Consider the following 17,806-nt stretch of genomic DNA (forward strand, 5'->3'; position numbering starts at 1 on the left):
AATAGACCTTTTCTGAGTTCCTGTGCCAGGACTGACTGCCTGGTGCTCCAGGTAAGATCTCATCAAGCCCTGGAGCAGGGGAGTTCACACTGGATGTCTGATGCATCATCATAGACTCACAAAGTCTCTTGGGGCATGCCAGAACATCTGAGTTCACTTTTTTCTCTATAATTTCGAAAGGATAAGCCCCATTTCACAGACATAGTGCATGTCAGGTTTCTCTCAGTCCCCAGCCTTCCCTTCAGATGATCACATCCTTCTTCACACTTCCACCTCCCCTGCTGCAGCCTCCAAGTCTATCCCATTTTTTGAATAGTTTTCTGAACCTCCGCTGTTTTGCTTATCCACCCTAATTTCATCTCAGCCACAAATTTTGAAGCATCTCCTATTGTGCCAGGAAAATTAGAATTATAAATGCAAGCAATCTCCCCAACCAACCTTAAAGGGTCACCACTACACCCCAAACTTTCCCAAAATATACTGTCTGTAGTTCTCCAGACATTTCCTGCACAATTCCACTAATCCACATTTTCTGCAGTTTGACTAATCTTGTCACCACGTCAAATACACTGTAGCAGTCCAGAGTGATTAGATCTACTGCACTGCTTTGTTAGGAAAATCAATTATCCTATCAAATAAAATCATCAAATGCATCTGACACAACACTGCTTTGGTAAAGCTTTGCTGCATTCTTTCCTTCAAAGAGTAATCCTTTTACCTCCTGAAGCTTTGTATAACTTTGAGGTCAGACAAACCAGCCTTTAGTCACTGAGATCATATTTTTCTTTTAAAAAATATACTAAGTGAGGACTACACAAAGGGGTGACAGGAACAGTGACAAAAGGGTGACAGGAACAGTGCCCCATCTGGAGCCAGGTTCCATACAAATTGGCTCTAGCAAAGCCACAGCAGAACAGCACCTAACCTCTATTCCTGGCCTTTCTACCTTCTTTTAAAACATGTTTGGGCTTTTTTTACATTCTTTAATTCAAAAGAGATTTGAAATCATGTTTTTACAGTGTCAAAGTACAGACTTGCGGGTTTAGGAGTCAAGCAGACCAAGTTCCAGAAAAATAATGTAAGGCCTGGATTTTCACAAGACCTGTGGAAACAAAATGCTGAATCTTTTCCTATGGCAGTGGGGAAATCTCTTCCCTAAAAGAGGCCAGAGAATTTTCAAGTGCACAGAAGCAGGTGATTAGAGATGAAAATAAAATGGTGAATATTCCATGTGTTTTGTTTGGGTTTGATCCAAAGGCTTCTGGATGGTGCAGGTAATGGGCTATTAGACATTCACAGCCTTCTGGCTGGAGATCTAATTTTTAAGCATTTCTATATCCTTTGGTCACTCATGAAAAAGGACCTGGCTTTGGGGACTGGTGGAGTCCTTTGTGCTAAATTTATGCTACCAAGTAATTTATATTTTCTCTCCCTGATTCCCCTCCTCCCTTCATCCTACCCACTGAGGACCTCCATGTTCTTGCCTCAGCCAGGGCAGCCTTTTCACTTTTCTCCCTGAAACCTGATTTTTGTGCTGTTCCTCCCCCTCAGGATGACCAGATGTGATTGCAGTGCCAGCCTTTCACAGCTCTGCTCTGTGAGGAATCCCTAAAGAGATCACCAGCCCACAGATGAGCAGTTTGTGTGAACGTGGGGCAGAGGAGGCCATGAGCTGGAGGGGTTTCAGAGCCAGAAATGCCGTGGGTTCTGCAGGTCCTGTCACAGCTTTATGATCCTTTTTCATGTCCTCATGCCTGAGAAAGAATCTATCATCCATTGCTTGCTCCTCCACTGCTCCTTTGCTCAGCACAGCCCTTGGCCAGGGCTCTGCATTCCCTCATCCCCAGTTCCAGCATCCACTGGGACTGCTCCAGTGGCTGCTGAGAGAGCTCTCCAAGCCAGGCACAGCTCTGCAGCAAGGGATTTACACTGGCTGTTTGTACTAACACACACACAGTAAAGATGGGGAGTTAATGAAAATTGAGAAAAATGAGGACATTTCACTTGAGCTGTTCTAGGACCATCTTAAACAGCCTTGCATGGGTAATTTACCTTGTACTGCTATTAGGAAAAAGTAAAATGGCAAGTGACTGGAATTAGGAAAGAAAGTAATGAAATTCAAACACCATTATTATCAAAGGCTCTAATAGGATACCAGAGCCCAGTTGAAAGTTCAGACAAATTTGAACTTGGTGGGAAAAAAATCCCCGCTTAATTTTCTGTTTCACAAAACAGTTTTATGAGCCTAATAAAGAAATTTTAGCAAATCTGATTGTGCAAGGAAAAAGCTCTTGTTGTAAATAATCAAACTCAGAAATCTGATGCCAGCAAAGGAGGAAATTTCCTTCTCATTTATATTCTTGTCAAACCACTGAAATCAGAAGAGCTTCAGGAAAATTTAAGACTTTCTTTGTAAAGCTATATTGCTTGTCAGTAACAGGGCTCATACATTTAGATGGTTCTCCCATCACACTCAGATATTATTGACTGTTATTATTTAATGGACAAAAGATCTCTGGAGAAAAATCCAACATCAGGATTGAAGGTTTTCACAACAAAATGCATTTGTATATCTGGAGATAGACATTAGAGCAGACAGTACTACTTATACAGTAGAGAATATAACATATTTATCATATCAAGTACATAAAGGTAGAATCTTGGTCCTCTATGCCATTAGAAATAGCTGTACTAAAAATTAATGGCAGGAAATTTCTTCATGTCAGATATTCCAAGGAATATTCTAATAACTAAAATATTGAGAGTTACTGAAATAAAGCCCATAAATAACATCAGGCACACAATGTCTTTTTGTTCAGTGGCTGCACTGCTTTTGACACAATAGAGCAGTCCCTGGAAAAGAACCCTGAAAGGACTGAGCTGGCCAAAGTAATTAACACACACAGTTGTTTTCTCTGCAAGAGAGAGGACAGAGAAAGCACATCTGCTTTTGCACCCAGAGCTGTATTCCTCACTGTGGTGTGTGGGGCAGACATCACCTGCAATCAGTCCAGTACCACTGGGTTCCTGCTTGGCTCCACACCAGAGCTCCTTGGTGCTATCCTGCATTCAGCCATGCCAAACTCTGCCTGGCCCTGCCCAGGTGGGAGCCTCTCCATCCCCTGCCAGGGTGGTGGTCTGTGTTTACACAGGTGGAGCTGAGAGATTCATCATGTCACCATTTCTTTAGCCCTTTGGTAGGCATAATTTGGATTCCTTCTGTCTTGAAATCCCATCTTGACAAACACTGAGGTGTCTCTGACCTCAAATACCAATGCAGCCCCTCTTTTGGTTCTGCCCTGAGTTTTCTGACAGAAACAAGAGGGCAGCAGTGATGGTGGCACAAATGTTGCCCACACACCCACAGTACTGCCCACGAGGGTCCTGCTCTGCCTCCTCAACACAACAGTGGCTCCTGTTGGGAGATATTGGAATCCTGCAGGCTCTGTGAAGGCCTGCTCCCTTTGCTGGGAAAGGCTCAGGAGGGAAGCCTGGGAAAACAAATCCCCATCACAGGGAGCATCACACCCCAGGGCCGTCCCTGCCACCCCCAACATCCTGCCAGTGCTCCTTGCTGCACCACACGGTGCCCACACCCCTGCCAGGACAGAGCCTCCTCACCAGGGAGCTTCTTTCACACTTGGCAGGTGCCTGCCACAGTCTCCACAGCTCCAGAGACCTCCCTGCCCACATGGGCTCCCTGACCCTCCAAATCCCACTAAACCTGATCAGAGCAGAGCTTCCATATCACACCAAGGCTTTGCTGGTTTGGTGGATTCACCCTGGCTGGATTTGGGGAGGCATCTGAGGATCTGTTATTCACCTCTACTCTGCAAACAGCACAGTCTGTCTGGAGAGCCAGGCAGGCTCTCCAAGGAGAGCCCTTTGCTTTCCTGAGGGATTACACTGGAGCTGGCTGCTGGGGGCGAGCCCTGCTCTAGCCCACCAGCCTGGCAGGGGTTAAAGATCCAGCTGGGACTACCAGGAGAGCAAGCAAGAGCCAGTGAGCATCCAGGCAAGAAGGGGGGGAGCTGTTTTAGTCATTTGTGCAAAAATAATAGCGACTCTGAAGGGAAAAAATCCAGGTAAATAGACATGAGTGTGAGATAAAGGAGAGCCTGGGGATGTTTGTTCCTGCACCACCAGATCCATCATGCCTCCCCCAAAGGGTTTTGCATTTCCAGGCACTGGGGTTTTTTACTCATTTACTGCACCAAGAGGCATTTGAAATCTGAGCAGGGAAACCAAGTGAAGAAAAGCATCCTTCCTGCAGTGCCTGTGGGTGGGAGGAGAGGGGATCAGAGGAGTGAGCCAAGGGTTAGAGACGCAGGGTGTGCCTGTGTGTGTGTGAGGCACATCCGAGTGCCTTTACCCTCAAACACAGGCAGCAAATGCATCCCAGAGCCTGATCTGCAGCATCCTGGTCACAGTGCAGCTGGGACATTAATTAGAAGTACAGACTTCCTTCCTGGGACTGCTTTTCCAGGTCTCTTCTGTTCCCACCATTAAAACATCTCTGGTTTCTGGGGTGTGAGGCTCCAGCTGGGAGCTGCTGCAATAGGGGTTTGGGTATTGTTGGAGAAATTCTCATGCAGTGAGGAGATGGCCCCTCATCCCAGTAGGGATGAACTCCACAGCTTGCAGTGCATCTCCTGTGCCTCTCTCAGAGGCCACATTTCGAGTCAAGGTTACTTCTAAGACTCCGAAAATAGAGCAAGTACAGACACAAAAACTGAAATAATCTTCTTAAAGCTTCTCAGAGCAGAGAAAAGGTCAGATTGCAGGTGTATCTGTGCACAACTTGCTCCTTTTGTTGTTGTTGTTGTTTTTAAAACTCATGGAAGTGGAGAAATAATGAAACATTACTTCAATGTTCATAATGAGCATAAAATCATTTCAAGCAGATGTAAACAAATACCATCAGGTAATTAAAACCAGACATAACTGACTAAATTCCTCTGGAGTCCACTTTGGCTTCTGATGATACATTGATATTTTTGCATATGCAGAACTGAAAAATTCATCAGAGAGGATGGAAAAAAGAGATCAGTTTTATCAATGAAAAAAAGTGTGTTTATGCCAGAGGAGCATCCCTGTAGCTTGTCTTGAAAGCAAAGATTTATCATTTTACCTGTTTCCTCTTGGAAAGCCTCTGCTTGGTTTCCAAATACCATTTTCCCCCAACTAATGTATTCCTAAGCACACCCTGTGTCCTCAGCTGCTGTGGTGATGGGGAAGAGGTGGCAGGTTTGTACAGGCACTGTAAGATTGTCTTGATGGGGAAGAAATCACCTTGTACAAAACCCATACAATATGTGGATATGTATGTTTAGGACCAAATGTTGTCCTCAGTGGCATAAATCCCAAACACCTCTGCTTCAGTGAGAATAATCAAATCCCTCTGGTCACTCTGCAGGAAAACTGAGAAGAGATTTTGAGCTTTGGTGAATATTTGGTGTTCACAACCATAAATCCTCTGCTGGTGGATTTATGTGCCACTCTAGGCACCTGCTGCAGAATATAGATCAGGAAAATTAAAAAGTGGCATCTTGTGTGAGGTTTCTGCTGTTCCTACCAGCAGGCATTTTCTCCAAACAGGCTGGGCTTTGAATCCCACCCAGGCAATGTCCCTCCTGCTCCCTGGCTGCTGTGAAGCTGCCACCAAACCCCTCCTTGTCCCTGCAAACAAGCCTGCACTCCCACAGCATCTCCCATGAGAGTCTGGTGTCCTCAGACAGGAGAGCCCAAGGACACCAGGCACTGTGCCCTCATGGGTGGCTGTGGGATCACAGCAACAAATATACAATGGGGAGGCTTCTCAGGCAGTTTTAGGCCCTTTCTCTTTTGAATTTAAAGTTCATCAGTAAGAGAGCAGCAATATAATCTCAGCAACTCTGAATTTCAGTCACCCTGTCTCAGTTCGCAGGCAAAGCTCACAAAGGAATTTATAAAGGCAGAGGATTATTGTTGGTTTACAGGTGGGGAAACTGAGTCACGGTGCTACAAAACAACCTCTCCACAGCTCTGCTCCTGGCCTGGCCTTTTACCTGCCTGCTTCTGTTATTGCATCCCTGAAACCTCCCTGACTGGGGCATGGCAAAACCCCCTTCCCTCCCCCTTTGCACATTCTCTCCACAACTGGATCTTTCCCGCTTGATCTTCCACTCCTGGAGTGCAGAGCTCAGGACACAGCCCCAAATCATCAAAGAGACCCAGAGAGGCTCTCACTGATGCAAAGCACCTTTCAAAAGGGAGAGCACAGAAACACAAGCACGAGCTTCATCAGACAAGTGACTGTTCCACCAAAGCAAGGCAGAGGCAGCTGAGTGAGAATAAAAGGAAGAACAGATTAAAGGAGATACTTGAATCCTGGAGAAAGAAAGGAGAGTTCTGCATAGCAGATGATTTGCAGGGGGTGGCAAAAAAGGCACAGGAATTATCTAGCAACATATTGCTAAAATTGCTGGAGAAGTAATATTAACACAGGAATAGGAAAGTGTGGACAGAAAAAGCAATCAAGAGTTGGAGAAACAGCCAGGCACTGTGTGTTAAATCAGAGAGCATCTAAGTGGCCAATTTGGTGTTTCTGTGAAAGGTGAAAGGCACAATGCTTTATCTGCCACAGAGCAGGGAAATCACAGCAGTGTCGACTGGAGCAGTGCTTCAGGAAATTATTGAACAAGAGAGAAACAAGCTCTGATCATGGCATTCCAGGAGAGGAGTAAATCCACAGAATTGCACTCAGGGCTTAAGCCAGCATGGCCTGCAAATGTCTGAGCACTAATCCATTGCTTAACAAATGGGAAAGCAGCAGGCAGCAATTGCTGCTCAGCAGAACTGCTCAGAGCAGGGAACCATCTCTGCCCAAGAGTCTCACACAGTGTCAGGCTGAGAAAGCACTGCTACTGAGAACCAGGCTGAGGAGAGTGAAACTGCTCAAGTGTGAAATCCAGTTGGAATTACTCAACAATCACACTGGAGACTGGCCCCAGCAGCTGGGTGTGCATCCTCAGATACATATTTTACCAGCCCTTAAGCAGGAAACATTCCCTGGGCCCAGCAAGCAGCATTGTGTAAGCAGCCTGTTTTGTTGCATTCTGGTTTGCTGCTGTTCAAACTTGCAGTCAGTCTTCAGTGATTTGCTGAAGAGGATTGGGCACACTGGAAATCATCGAATTTCATCATCTCTACCAAAAGAATTCAATAGTTTACACCACCCATTGTTGTGAAAGATGATCGGTGAGCCCGGATTTCCCCTGCAGGCAAACACAAAGGATGCCTGACCTGTACCTCTGTGGAAAGCATAACAAAGTCAGTGGTGTGGCCCCTGTTTGCACCAGCAGAAGCAGTCTAAAGAGGGAAAAAGATTTATTCTGGTGTCTTTGCTGATAACTGTCTTAGATATGTTCCTACTCTGCTGCTCCTCAATACCTCAGGACTAGACACTGTTGCAGCATGTGAAAGCTTTGATGTTCCTGAAAATTAGCTCTGCTTTAGGATATATTTGCTCTAGGTAACATCCCAACTGGCAAGTATTAAATAATTGGCACATCTAGAAGTGTAGGAAAACTGTAAGCTCTCAAAAATGGAGTGGAAAATTAGGGATTGAAGGGTTAACCAGCCTTTATTCTTGCCTGCAACTATACATGCTCTGTTCCTCATGTGCCCCCCTGAAGTATGAAATGCAGCAGATGTTTGATCCTGATCTATCAGCCTCCAAATAAATGAAGGTTGAATTAGTGAAGAAGGAGGCAGAGTAATGTTTGCCAGAGAAGAGCAAGAAGATTTCCAACACCTGGGCAACTTATTGGTGGCAGATGGCAAAAGCTGAAGGCAAAGAGAGGGAGAGATGTGCACCAGCAGCTGGTGCACAAATGGGGAGTAGAGAGGCCTGCACTGAGACTGCACAGGAAGAATTTAATACCAGCAGTTCTGTAAGAATGATAGTGTGAATATACAAAGAGGAGCCTGTGTTTTAATTCAGACAACTATCATTGAAAGCACTGGATGGATTGTCAGCCAAGGAGATTTTCACAGCAAGAAGCCATCTATTTGCATCAAACACTGTCAGTCTGCAAAACAGCAGCTTCTGGGTCATTTAACCACACTCCAGATGTAGTTATTTTCTCTTAGGCAAGAAGCTCAAAAAGAGCTGTGTGAGAAAAAGGCAGAGCTGGGTATAAAGGGGGACAATCAAGCAGCATGTGGAAGTGATTAGCCAGTCACTGTGAGGTAACTCAGTTAAATGAACACTTGGGTGTCCTGTGGTTCTCAGCACCACTCTGCAAGATTCTGGTCAAACACGGGGTTGCATTCACACAGGTGCTGCCTCTTCTACCACGGGAAAAAGCAAGGAAACCAGGCAGAGCTGTAAATCCAGGGACTGACAGACTGACATCAACAAGGTTTCTTGATGTTTTTTGACTTATATGACTGAGGTGAGATTAATGCTTGCTGCTGAGATAATTGTTAGGAATTCATCTTCCCTCACACTGGACTCATCCTTTTTAGGGAATAGCTGCCCTCTGCAAAACTCAGGTCTGAGATCAGGCTCCACAGCACCCAGGAGTATCTAGATGTGCATGACAGAGTTTGGCTGTTTCTGGAGGATCCTTTTCCCTGCTAGACTAATTTCAGTGACACTGTGATTGCACATCCTGAACACAGCCTGTTACCTGTCGTGCACACCACACCTGCAGCCCTGCCAGCCTAGTGCTGCTCTGAGCACTGACCCTCTACAGAGACACCCAGCCTGGAAGAGTCACCAGCAGATCATTCCTGCAATTCCTTCAATACACAACTCACTCTAGAATCTATGGATTAGTGAGGCTGCCTGCTGCTGTTTCAAAAAGACTCAGCAAGTGGGTAGAAGGAATGCTGTCTGATAGGTTTGCAACTTCAAAATATACTCACACTGTTCCTAGAGAATTTGTGACCACAGGAGGAGAAAAGGCTGTTGTGTGTGAAACTTGAAGCTTTAATTGTATCACATCCTTTCTTTTGCAAGTAGAAATGTGCATTTGTAACCGAGAGTTTACTTTCTAATCACATATCTATAAAATTCCTGCTATAATGAGGATGACTCATAATGAAATGGTGCATTAGTTGCTTTGTTCATTCTATTATTTGGCATACTTCAACATGCAAACTGCAAACCTCCTAAATTCCTCCTGTCCTTCATCCTCTTTGGCCATTTCCTAAGTACTGGTCAGAAACTGACAAAGGCATTGTAAATTGTTGCACTCCTTTGCAAGCAAAGGGTTCTCTCAAAGAGGGTCCACTGCTGTACAGCTGAGCAGCCATTTCCTCTCCTACAGAACAGGATTTTCCTGATGGAAGACAGAGTGAAAGCACATGTGAGCCCTCTGCTTCCCTGCCTCTCCAGTCCTTCAGCCCATGTGTGCCCTTGCTGCTGGCAGAGACAACTCTGTGCTGGTGGCTCTTCCTTTTGTCCACTAGGAACCATACTGAGATCAGCAACACCAGTGGCACAGATGTTAACAAGCCTTTCTGCATCTTGACCTGGGCTGGTCATTAACTGGCCACCAGGAAGAAAGAGGCTCCAAGATCTCCACAGAACACAAATATCTCTGAGCTGGGATTTGGTGATTAGCACAGCTTTACTGAAAACAGCAGTGTCCTGTAGCATCTCTCTTCCAATGCTGGGCTTTGGTCTCATTTTTTCTGCCCACCATCATCCCAGGTGCTGCTCACTTAGAAGTTCAGATTGTGAGTCCCCACCAGGTACAAACAGCATTTTGCCTTTTGAGAAGAACAGTGTACATCTGTGACTCTGTGCACACAAAGCACAGCACGGCCCCTGCATCCCCCTCGTTCTCTTGATGCCACAGCTGCCTCGCAGAGTTTTAGGAACTTTCAGCTTCCAATCGCTACTTCCACCGAGTCCTGCGCCAGCCTCAGCTTGCGGCGGGGGCGGATGCTGCCGGCTCCTCTCGCTGCTCTCGCTGCCGCCAGAGCTACGGCACCTTCCATTCCCGGGAGGGATTTTCTCTTTAGTTTCAAAACAATGTGTGAAAGCCTGCTCTGCAGAAACAGTAGCCTCAGTAAGTTCAAGGATGACTGAAGCTGCTTCCTCTCCCAGGGAGGTTTAAGAACTACGGAGGGATGAATGGAGTTAGACCTGTCTCTGCGTTCCTAGCAGCCATCCTATGACAGCCCTGAGCAAAAGCAGGAATGGCATGTCTAGCCTAGGTTAATAAACCCTACGGAGTGCGTGCCTAAAAGCACCACGAAACAGCCTTAAGTCAGCAGGAGAAAACTAATTTCAAGCATGGCTGTCTAGTGTGCCTGTCATTCCTATTATCCTTCCAAACTATTTCAGACATTTTGAGCAGCGAGTGCTAAGCGATGAGTTAGCAGAGGTTGTGACATTAATGGTCCAAAAAGGTTTAAGCACCGGGAGGGAGCGATGACAGCACTTCACAACCGGTGGCAGTTCGGAGGATTCCGCTGGATCTCTGTTTGTTAATAATTAGGCTTCGCCTCGGAGGAAGATGTGACCACTATCGGAGGTAGGATTTGCATGGGAAACAAAGGGAGCTGTTGCTGCTGGGTGCCCGCGGTGGGTGCTCGGCTGCCCGAGCGCGGCCAGGCGCGGCGGCAGCGCTGGGGAGGGGTCGCTGCCGCGGGGCGAGAGCCGGGGCTGGAAATGCTGGGGGTAGCCCGGTGGTTTATGGCAGAAACGCCCCGAGGACAAACCGGCTCAAGCCTCGCTGCCTGCCGAGTGTGCATTCCACGTTGTTCTTCCCGCGGAGTAAAATACGTAGAGGTCATGCAAGAAAACACTCTACTCCTTTTCCAGCCTGCCCGGCTGTTTCTGAGATGGGAGAAGGGACTGGGGGAAGCTGCCCTAAAATGAAAGGGGAAGAGGAAAGCTATGGAGCCTGTAAGATGAGGGAGACATGCTATTAACGTGTAAAATGTGTCTGGAGTGCCACCGATGTCGTTTGAAAGGGGGAAAACATTGGCGGGGGAAGGTGGTGGGAGGAATTTTCCGGGTGAGGGACTCCTTAGGATATAACCTATTGCAAAAGAAGGCGTGATGTGTCCATCCATTTTGCATAATCAAAGCTTTCTCTGCACTGTTGGCATTGTTTTGCTGGACGAGAAATGTAGTTTCAGACGGAAAAAGGCACGATTTCCTCCCGTGTCACTGCCAGCCCCCTGACACCCTCCTCCCCCTGAGAAACCCGCGTGGGGAAGGATGTACGCAGCGCTTAGCTGGATGCTGGAAGGGCTGTGGGCAAGGGCTGAGGGGGAGAATCAACACTCACAGGGTTAACAGGAAGGCTTTCCCTGGGAAAAAGCTTGTCTCTTCCCAGCCAGAAGTCCAAGAGGTGATAGGCAAAGTTAGAAGCCTCTTGTACTTTTTTTATCATGTGCCAGTTTAGCATCACTAGACAAGAAAATGTCCAAAAATCAGAGTCAGGTCTGCGTGGCCAGACAGGGCAGTGGGGTCTGCACGGGGTCCTGGGCAGGGTCCTGGTGTGGTCCTGTTTTTGTGTGTGTGACCCTCCCCAGGATGAGCAGCAGGAACATAATGAATGAAAATGATATTTCCATGCATAGGCAGAGCCCTTATCATTCGGTGTGTTTGATCTGAGTGTGATGTTCCCTGGGTTGATGAATTGTTCCAACTTGTTCATTAAAGTTTCATTCCCAAACAACAGAGGGACTTCAGAGTGAGTGGTATTTAGTAACAATAAAATGTTCTGTTGTGGAAGTGCTTCTCACAGGACCCATTAAAAATGCACGTAAAGAAGCTCAGAGTCATATCTTGCAGCAAGAGGTATGGAGTCACTTGCTGTGCTAAATTTTCAAATTAAGGGTATGTTACCATTTTAAATCTACTTGAATGTGGATGTCACTAAGAATACTTTACGATACTGTTGCCAAAAACTCATAGCTTCAAGAATTCTGTTAGACTGATTGTTTTCATTAAATCTTCATCAGAAAAAGAATTCCTATATAACAGAGACTTACCAACTAATTTGAATTTACTCATCCTAACTGATGTTCTCTTTAAGGAGAACTTCAGTGTGTTATATTGCATTGTAAATAGGTTGATATATAATTCATTTAAAAACAAAACACCAATGACAATTTAACAACAAAAGAGCTTTCACTCTAAGTGAATACTGATTGTGCCAAAAAGAAGCAATATTGGATCAGAAATTGGTAAGAATTCCTTTTAAGAAACATAAATATTCCTCATTCGATCCAAGCAAGAACTTTTCAGTTAACTGCATTACTTTGCATTGCAAATATGGGGGGGAATAATTTCAACCCATGTTATGTACTCTACTGAATACATAAAGATAACAGTGAAAACTTTCTTGCAAAGAAATTGTTGTAGCAGTCTGCAATATGGATCAAAGAGTTATTACAAAGAGATATGAAATCTGTACCAGAAATGAGCAATGCATGCGGAAATGAAGTGTATGGTTTCTCTTCTCCATCTCACTTTTGTCTAGAAGCTTAGACAATTTTACCTTTTTTTATACTGCAGTGCCTCTCTGAGAGAAGGGTCTGAAGGGGTAAAACCATGAGGAGGTGGGAGACTGTGTTCAACCTGTGCCCAAACTTCTCTGGGAGACTTGGGCAAATCCCTCAGCATCTCTGGGCAATGGGCAGTGCAACAAGGCCAGTGTGGTAGTGATGCAGTGGAAATACAGACAGTGGTGCTCAGGGAATGAGGCTGAGCACAGGGCTCCAGACAGGGCAAAATGCAAAGCCAAATTGTGTAGCAGAAGGAGGTCAATGTTTCAGGCATTTTCAACTGTAAAGTATGACACAAGGCAAATCCCATGATCCAAAACTAAACCTGCTCTCAAAACTACCCCAGACCAATTGGCCACTTAGAAAAACTTCTGCCAGGACCAAATATCCATTCTTCTGAGAGCCTGTCAGAAGTGACTCCAAATCTCCCATCATTCCATCAATGGGCAGCAGGTAGTGAAGCAAACTACATCAGATTGATTCACTGGGCTGAGGAAGGATGTCCCTGCTTTCTTCAGAAGCTCAATGAGTACTTTTTGCCATGAATCTCACTTGCCCTTTCTGTTATGAATTGCCTGTGGAGGTCATGCAATTTTCTAATTTATTTATTTGATAATATTTAGGGCTTTCTTCAGCAAACAACTTCTTGGCTTACAGATCTTTTGGGAATGGCAAATATTTGCAAATTCATACTGTGTTGCTTGGTTCAATCCTGTGGTGTTCCTTGATTAGCTGACTTGTGCAGCTAACTGGCAGAAAACGAATTGCAAATTTCACAACCAAGTGTTCTGTTTCATACTGGATTTCCATCACACTCAGTCAGGTTTAAAATTCATGTCTTGCAAGTATTCATACCACAACACATAAGCACTGAAGTGCTCCCACCAGACAGATGTGAGAGCCAGGTTAAACAGCTTTCAATTTCATATGAATATTCATGAAAAGTGTTTGGATTCCTGCAGCTCTGCTGAAATGAATAGTGGGCATCATCCATCGTGCACTGCATGGGCCGTTCTCTCACAGCTCTTGCCATGTTCCCATGGGCTCCCCAACTCTCCAGAGTAATCCCACAGTGCCAGTGGAAACTGTTTGTGCAGCCAATTTGGAAGGAAAAAACGCCATAATGGAAATTTCTAAATTTTCCACATTATAACCTCTCCTGTTGTGCCTGTCTTGCACATTCTGTGACACGAAGACAGCCAACAGTGAGAGCAGGAGAAAACACTGAAAGAGGGGAAAAATAAGGGTGACTGGCAGAAGGAAGGACCAGTGGCACATGGAGCAGGTACAGAGGAGGTAGGAATGGGAACAGCAGGAACACCTAATATACAAGTACAATTTTTAACAGTGAATCTGGTGAATTTGGGTCATTAACCTCAAGGTCTGTGCTCTTACCAGACTCAACCCATGGCAAGTCCTGGGTTCATTGCTCCCAACCCTTCCTTGTGCCCACCAAAATTGCCACCACGCAAGGGGGTGACAGAGTTTATCTTTTGTCATGCAGGGGACTGTTAACATCCCATGGGGATATGGAAGAGTTGTGGAAATGGCAGATGAGAAGAAAACTAACACCTGATATATGGTTTAAAAACAGTCACAACCAGCTGGGTGAAGAATTTCTGTCAAACATATTTCCTCACAGACACAAAAAAATTTCAGCTGTCAAAACACCAAGCTCTTTCACTCAGAAACAAATCAAGGGGAGAAGGTTATAAAACATGAATATATTTGCCTTTTGAGATATTTTTGCACTGTACTTATGTCATATAGAAGGAAACCTCATGTCTCCCACTGAGTGAGCTCTATTGTCCATGTACTTTATATAGAAAGTCTGGTGTGAGCTAAATCAACAGGGTTGCTAAGACTTCACAGAGTCATCCAGCAGTTACACCCCCATCAGATGGCCCCTTCTTACCTTTTCCATGATTTTAAAGTCCAATGATCCTAGGTACCCTTTTTTATTCTAAAAATAGAAGTGGGCCTAAATTGCAAGTGCTGTGAGTCACACAGCAGAGTCACTACAGGCAACACATGTGTATTCATATTCTGTCAGGGCACACACAACACCAGGCTGATACTGCCTGGGGAGAGTAAGACAATGAGAAGAATTAGAGGAACTAAAATCTGAGCAAATACAGAGAATCTTTGCTAGGACAAAAATTGACTCAATGTAGACTGGAATTAAATCCCAACTTGAATTTCCCCCTAGATCCTGTTAAAACTCCTATTATGACTTCAGATACTTTTTCTTTCTTAATACAAAGCTATCCTGCTACCCATAAATAATTTTCATCTCTACTTTTGCCAAGTGGGATTGTTGAGCCCCTCACAGGTACCCAGCAATTTTGCCTGAATTCAGTGTTCCTCCCACTCTGTGCCACTGCCAGAAGGGTTTTGGAGACCAGAGGAGCCAAAAGAGCATTTGTCCCACTTCCCCACTTCCCTTCCAGAGGCTCAGAGCTCAGAGTGAAGTTTCTGCTTCAGCCCAAAGTGAATCATCTCTCCAAGGCTGCCCCCCTGGCGGGACCCCTCCATGTAGCACTGTCCCTTTGTGCCTGTTTAGGTGTGATACCAAAGGAGGGACAAGAAAATTGCCTGCCTTAAAGAAGTGCTGCAGAAAACATTCCATATACTTGGCTAGGTTTTATTTGTGGGCAAGCTATTTTCCACCTCAGCAGAGTGGTACTCCTCACTGACAGCCATTAGTTATTTGCAAATTTAGTTAGGCATTATAAATGTCAGGCTCCTGGGTGCATAAATAAGGTTTCAGAGTAGTAACCTGAAATAAGTCAACCTAGGAAGGGTGAGAAGATCTGGAGTATGGTCCCTTTGGGACCTACTTCCACTTCTAATTAATATCTGGTACTTAAAGCATCACAGCCCATGGTTAAATCAAAGTCAGAGGGAACAAAGGAATATTAAATCCTCCTGGACACCTGTGTCCAGGTGCTCCTCAGTGCAGCTGCCAAATACACTGACTCCCTGACCTCAGTCAGGAGTGCATTGGCTTTTTTGGGGGACAGGTCAGGGAGCCCCTCAGCCCTAGGGCTGGAATTGCCCCTTGTTCTCTTGTTGCCTCCCCATTCCCATCTAACCACCCACTACTGCAGGCTCTCCTGGCCCTCCAAGCTCATGGAGCCTCCCAAAAATTGTGCTTTGGTCTTGACTCATGAGGGAGTCAGCAAACTCCAGAGCTGGTGCAGGAGAAGCAGGAGAAGAGCAGAGCCAGGTGCAGGCACAGTCCTGGCACACTGAGCACCCCAAATTGCTGTGCCTCAATGACCTGCAGAAACAGGCTCCAGACAGCCACAGCAATGTGCTGCAGAGCCCAGGGCTGCCTGGCTGAAGGGCAAGGAAGGACAGCAGTGTGTCTGCACTCACTGCTCTCTGATCCTCAGGGCCCATCTGGTTATTGATGAGCCTTTTGTAAGCTTATATGTGGAATTCCAGAGCTGCTGTTGTGGTGATAGGGAAAGAATTGATTCAGCTGTGAAAACCAGTCTTTGTGGAGATGCTGTTGTGGTTTGGCAAAGTTTACTGCTCTGGAAAATAAGAGTTTTGGAAGGAAAGTCTGAGTGGAAAGCATCACTTTAACTAGGACATCTTTTTATTCCTTCAACAAAGAATATATAGTTCAAGGCTTAGGGAGCAATAACCCATGGAGGGAACAAAGGAAGTTCATTTGCAACCATAGCCTTTTATTAACTGGAGAATATGCAAATGAAAGGTCCCTTGACTCTTGGAAACCAATCTCAGTGACACCTCAGGGTATATAAGAAACTTCTGATAAATTCCCCCCTTTTTGTTTTCTTCCATATAGCAAGTTGATCTGGGTGTCACTCTGCTCTTTTAAAGCTTTGCTGCTCTCCTAATCATTAATTGCATGAAACACATATTCCCCCATCTTGCTAAAAGCATCACGGGACAAACTTTGGATATGAAATATCCCAAGAAGTCCAAAGCAAGATCTCTTTTGGTTGAGTTTAATTAAGATGATCCAGTATTTTACGTGCAGCTGATTTGGAAGGATTTTGTCACAGGTAAACAAGCTTTGGGGAAAAAATTGCTTTTATCTCTCCTTGCTTTCTGTTTTAGTCATATTTCAAGTGGATTAGTATAATCTTTCCTCAGCCAAACTCCACAGCCAGTCTATCCCATCATTGTTCTAATTTTATGAAAGGAAATGACTGAAAGCAATTAATTAAAAAACTCTTCAGAGATGCATATGTGGATGTGCTTTTTCACTAAAAACTCAAAAAAAACCCCTCTGCATTTTAAAACAATTTATCTGGTGCATTAAGCACGATCAGGATGTCGTGCTTTTGTTAGGTGCACCTACCCTAAGGTATGTCCCCACATAAATGTGCTTGTTGTGCAGAGATATCTGCAGTAACAGCTCAGTCAGAGAGGAGCCCCTGTTAAAGCAGGTTTGAGTTTCAGGTGGGTTTTAATTTTCTTTTTTCCTGTGTGATAAAGTTGATTGATTTCAAGTGAGGAGTCTTTCCCTGCTGGGACCTGAGCTGTCAAAAGCCATCACTGAACCTGCAAAATTCTGTCATAACACCAGAAGCCCAAACTCTGCTCCAGAACCATCAGAGTTCAGGGAAAATCCCCAGTAATTGACAAGTGAGGTTTTTTTAGCAAAGATGTTCTGCCAGACCGAGCCATTATTTGTGCACACACAGGCACCCACCTGGGGGACAGTGCTAACACAAAGAGTAAACTCCACTGACATGAGTGAATTCATCATCCCTGAGATGACACAAGTGACTTCACACTAAAACCCTGGACTAGGCTGTTCACAAACCCTTCAGATCCATCAAAAAAGGCAAATTCCCACGTTGCAAAGTGTATTTAATTTCTGTGGAATCCAATAAAACCTCTAAATTTCCTTGAATTCAGGGGGAGGGATAAGTCAGAGCTCCTGACCCCAAAGGTGTGCCTGCCCTTGGTGAAACACCAGAGCTGTGAATGCAGAGAAGTGCTGGCAGCCAGAGCCAGGTGCAGAGGTTCTCCTGGCAGGGCAGGGAGAAGTTTCCTCTGCAGAGGTGCTCCTGCTCTCTGGTGAGTGTTCATCCACAGAGCCAGTTCCTGCTCATCTGCAGGAACACTTCCCAAGCAGTTTAAATATTCCTAGGGAGGTTCCTAGAATATTTAACTTACCCTGCTTCTTTCATTGTGAAAAATTGAAGAAAATGTATATTTCTGCCTTTCTTTGCTTTTTTCTTCATTTATACCCTTTTCAGCCTCCATGAAAACATGCTGTTTGTCTACCCTTTCCAGCCTC

The 17,806-nt window shown here is 45.2% G+C and overlaps 1 protein-coding gene across 7 annotated transcripts in view; it reads left to right on the forward strand.

Moving 5' to 3' along the window:
- LOC103815302 (calcium-activated potassium channel subunit beta-2) overlaps positions 1-17,806 on the forward strand; it is a 129,807-nt gene that overhangs the window by 26,836 nt on the left and 85,165 nt on the right. For 2 of the 7 annotated variants that reach the window (XM_050977858.1, XM_009089041.4), the window contains exon 1: positions 9,890-10,532. The exons of the other annotated variants lie outside the window; for them this stretch is intronic. The gene's annotated coding sequence lies outside the window, so the exon portion shown is untranslated. Of the gene's footprint in view, positions 1-9,889; positions 10,533-17,806 lie in introns of those variants that run through there. 7 annotated transcript variants of the gene reach the window in all.

The sequence above is a fragment of the Serinus canaria genome, chromosome 9 (assembly GCF_022539315.1).
Source record: "Serinus canaria isolate serCan28SL12 chromosome 9, serCan2020, whole genome shotgun sequence".
In the NCBI taxonomy this organism is placed as follows: domain Eukaryota; kingdom Metazoa; phylum Chordata; class Aves; order Passeriformes; family Fringillidae; genus Serinus; species Serinus canaria.